The sequence below is a fragment of the Sinocyclocheilus grahami genome, unplaced genomic scaffold (genome assembly GCF_001515645.1).
Source record: "Sinocyclocheilus grahami isolate Dianchi unplaced genomic scaffold, SAMN03320097.WGS_v1.1 scaffold400.1, whole genome shotgun sequence".
NCBI classification, from domain to species: domain Eukaryota; kingdom Metazoa; phylum Chordata; class Actinopteri; order Cypriniformes; family Cyprinidae; genus Sinocyclocheilus; species Sinocyclocheilus grahami.
In genome coordinates this window covers 419214-423794 of record NW_015505579.1, presented here as the reverse complement: position 1 = coordinate 423794, position 4581 = coordinate 419214, and the positions used below count along the sequence as shown (strand labels likewise).

Below are 4581 nucleotides of genomic sequence, written 5' to 3'. Positions count from 1 at the left end.
GTTGCTCAGCTCACCCTACTGCTGACATGGAGACTGCTCCTGGTTCAGAGCCTGGCTGGCTGCCTGCAAAGGTGATGGGGACCATACCACCTCAGGATCAGAAGTGGATTTCGTCTGCTCTGTGGAAGAACAAGCGGCGGCGCACTGACCTGAAGCTGTGGTATGATCCACCGGAGCCAGCGCTCATTTATCATCAGGCCCCCACTCCAGAGCGTTTTTTCACACACCGGCTTCTCTTGTGGATGCCATACCACCTTTGGAGGGGATTATTTTCTGATCTCCAATTCTTTAATTGACTCTGTTGCTGACTGTATAATTGGAGTAATAGGATTGACCGATCATGCACATGTGGAATTAAAATTAGAAGTGAATGTAGATTTTAAGAAACGGGGGAGATGGAGACTAAATACCTTTATGCTGGAGGATAAGGTCTTTGTAGACTCAGTGCAGGATGACATAAAGATGTTTTTTGAACTTAATATTGGGTCAACTCAGAGATTAGCAACAGTATGGGATGCCTGTAAAGCATTTATCAGGGGGAAATGTATTGCTTATGCAAGTAGAAAAAAAAAAGAAAGTGTAAGAAAAGTGAAACTTTTAGAAAAACTAATCGGTGATCTAGAAAAAGAATTGGTGCAACGTTTTACAGATTCGAAATATTTAAACAGCTTTGTCAATTCAAATTCGATCTTCATGAATTCTTTAATAAAAAAGCAGAATATGCATTATTTAGATTGAAGACCAAGTATTATGAGAGTGTTCCCCACAAAGCAGGGAAACTCCTTGCTAGACAGATAAAACAACATGAAGCATGTCACATACCCTGTTGTGCATTTAAGTGTCATTTCTATAATTATTATTATTATTTATGATAATTACTTTAGTTTGTTTTGTTTTGTATACAGTGTATTTATTTATTTTTTTAAATTTACAAAAAAAAATTTTGTACTGGTATGTTTTATGTATAAAGAAAACCAATAAAAACTTCATTTTCAAAAAAAAAAAAATGGATTCCACAAAAAAGGTAAAAAAAGTTTTATCTCTTGCCACTTTAAAATCCTACCTCACAAACAAAAGTCTAAAATACAACATTAGCAGTTAAGACATGAAAAATTCAATTAAGGTTTGTATATAAAAAAAACGTATTATTTCAGTATTTTACATATAAAAGAAAGTTTATTTGGGCTTTAGGCATTCACTGTCTTTTCTGTGTGATCTCAGATCACCAAGAAGCTATCAGGCCTTGCCAAGGGGACCGCCTTGTGGCTTACATCTGTGAGCAATGAGGTGGGCCAAATCCTCGTCAGTGTCCTGACTGCTCAGGAGGGTCCTGCTCTTGACACCATGGCTGCTGATATCATCCACAGGTACAGCAATGCTGGTGTGGCTCCTCCTCAGCTTCTCTATGTTGACTGTGAATGTTGTCGGGACGGCACAGGACAGACAAAACTAAAGCAAAGATTTGGTAGGTGGCCAGACCTGGTTGTAAAGCTTGACATATACCACTTCATGCGGCAACTGGCATCTGGGTGTACAAAGGATGCACATTTCACAATGATACTTAACTTCAAATAAGCATCCTTTATGAGTGACTTGCAGTCATGTATATATATATATATATATTTGCCTTTTTTTATTTATAAAGGAAGTGTCATCTCCCGCCTCCTCGTCTGGTACCTCCTCTGCTCCTCTTGCCCCTGTGACCTCTGCATCTGCCACTGCCACCTCTTTTTTTGTCACCTCTGCTGCTCCATCTGTGGTTGGTTGCTCAGCTCACCCTACTGCTGACATGGAGACTGCTCCTGGTTCAGAGCCTGGCTGGCTGCCTGCAAAGCTGATGGGGACCATACCACCTCAGGATCAGAAGTGGATTTCGTCTACTCTGTGGAAGAACAAGCGGCTGCGCACTGACCTGAAGCTGTGGTATGATCCACCAGAGCCAGCGCTCATTTATCATCAGGCCCCCGCTCCAGAGCGTTTTTTCACACACCGGCTTCTCTTGTGGATGCCATACCACCTTTGGAGGGTCAGGCTGTCCTGTCCGGTTTGTGGAAAACAGCTCACAGGTTATGGAGCCCACAAGAGAGCCCGCCAAGTTTTGGATGTGGATAGGTACTACCTGATGATCACGGAGACTCTTTGGTGCAGTTCAGCTGGTTGTAAAACGAGTTACATTTCCACCAGCAAGACCATCTTGGACCAGCTGGATTTGGCACACAGAATGGAGTTCCGTGACACGAAGACACGAAAGTGAGTATACTGAAATTATTTAGCCTGTGTCACAAATGTTTGTCATTCAAACACACTATAAGTTTTAATGTTTTAATGTTTGCCATTTTTTGGTCTCTTTTTCACTTTGTTTCTTAATACAGATATGCCTGTGACATACGGGTGATCCGTTTTCTGAGGGAGAGGACCTTGGGTAATAGCCCCAGCCGCTTGGTCAGGCAGGTGAGGGAAAATCACAGCGAGGAGTGGCTTAAGCGTGTTTGTCGCTACCTTGGTGCATGCTCAGACTTTGTTGTCCAGCCAAGCCTGCACCCTATCAAGTTCCACGAACCTCCTAAGCCAGTGGCTATTCCTTCCCACCGGTGGATGCTGGCTGTTTATGGCCGAGACATCTTAAGCAGAATGGAACTTCATTTTCAAAAAAAAAAAATGGATTCCACAAAAAAGGTAAAAAAAGTTTTATCTCTTGCCACTTTAAAATCCTACCTCACAAACAAAAGTCTAAAATACAACATTAGCAGTTAAGACATGAAAAATTCAATTAAGGTTTGTATATAAAAAAAACGTATTATTTCAGTATTTTACATATAAAAGAAAGTTTATTTGGGCTTTAGGCATTCACTGTCTTTTCTGTGTGATCACAGATCACCAAGAAGCTATCAAGCCTTGCCAAGGGAACCGCCTTGTGGCTTACATCTGTGAGCAATGAGGTGGGCCAAATCCTCGTCAGGGTCCTGACTGCTCAGGAGGGTCCTGCTCTTGACACCATGGCTGCTGATCTCATCCGTGTGGCTCCTCAAGGTGTGGCTCCTCCTCAGCTTCTCTATGTTGACTGTGAATGTTGTCGGGACGGCACAGGACAGACAAAACTAAAGCAAAGATTTGGTAGGTGGCCAGACCTGGTTGTAAAGCTTGACATATACCACTTCATGCGGCAACTGGCATCTGGGTGTACAAAGGATGCACATTCTCTTTACCCCCATTCCACTTGCATCTGAACAGGTTCATTCCAGGTCAGTATGAATCCCTTTTTATCTATCAGCAAGATTACATATTTGCAATTAAACATTTTATTATTAGTAGTAGTAGTAATAGTAGTAGTATTGTTATTGTTATCATTATAATTATTATTATTAACCTGGAAACACTGACACAGTCTGTCAAAAAACCAAACACAATAAGTTAATCTAACAATATTGTTCATAATTGTACTATCTTAAGGAACCAGTGCCAACAGCCTGAATTTCCAGCTGTATCTCCTTGAGGGCCTTTACAGATGGAACCAGGACCGTGAAGCTGCATCTCTGGCAGTCGGGGATCCATCACTGCTTAGCTACTCAGGTGACCTTGTTCATTGTGTCAACAACTACAGTGTCAAGGTGCTTGGAAGGAAGCTTGTCCCCTCTTTTCAGCCACCTGCTGTTTACACTGGTTAGTTTAAGCTTTCCATCAGGAGGCTATTTTCTATATCAATAAAATAGAATGATCTTGTGAATTTTCTGAAAAGTACATTTTCCTCTATTCTATTTTCTTGTCTGTCCCAGGGGAGCTAATAGGTATAGATTACCTATACCGCCAGACAGGGAGGGCCTTGCAGGATGTCCAACCTGACTCAGAGGAGACTGAGCAGATGCTGGAAGATGTAGGCACAGAGGAAGAGTTGGAAGATGAGGGCTTTGAAGATTCTGGTTTGGACCCAACCGTTGGGCTACTGGACCCATCCTCTGGTCCATCACCTGCCACCACCAGCTCAGCCGTCATTCCAACTCCCACCTCTCTCCAGACCACTGCACGACCTTCAGGGCCTGCATCTGATATCACTGCAGCTGCACTTGAGCAACAACTGGTAATTATGCCTGTCACGTTTATTTTTTATTTTTATCATACTGTGTCAGTGGACTTCCCAGTTGCTCTGGATAATTTAGACTTATATTGTACTATAATAATAATTATCAAGTTTCATATGCAAATTACCATGCTTTCAAACAAAGGGTCATAAAAAGTCCCCAGTATCTCAAAACTCCCACTTGGGATTCCGGACTTTCTCAGTGGACAAGCCTATCTTGAGGCGTGAATCTTTGCAGACTTTAAAGGCCGCACTTCATGTGACCCGCCCAGAGTCGGTGGTTTGTTTGAATTCTGAGAGGATGTGAGAAAAACGCTCCCGGAAACCCTAAGCTTGTGCCAGGCTTCGGCCTTGTCTTTTCCATTCATCAAGTTCCTCTGACGCAAACTGGTTCTTTTCATCAACCAACTTCAGCAAAGATCCACGTGAGCCTTCAGATTGCATCAAGCCTTTCTTTCAGACAGACGAGACATGCAAGTATTCAAACTTAGTCTTATTAATTGATA

The 4581-nt window shown here is 42.3% G+C and overlaps 1 pseudogene; it reads left to right on the top strand.

The window, feature by feature from the left end:
- The window catches only part of LOC107550518 (uncharacterized), a 6555-nt pseudogene continuing 1974 nt past the window's right edge, over positions 1-4581 (top strand).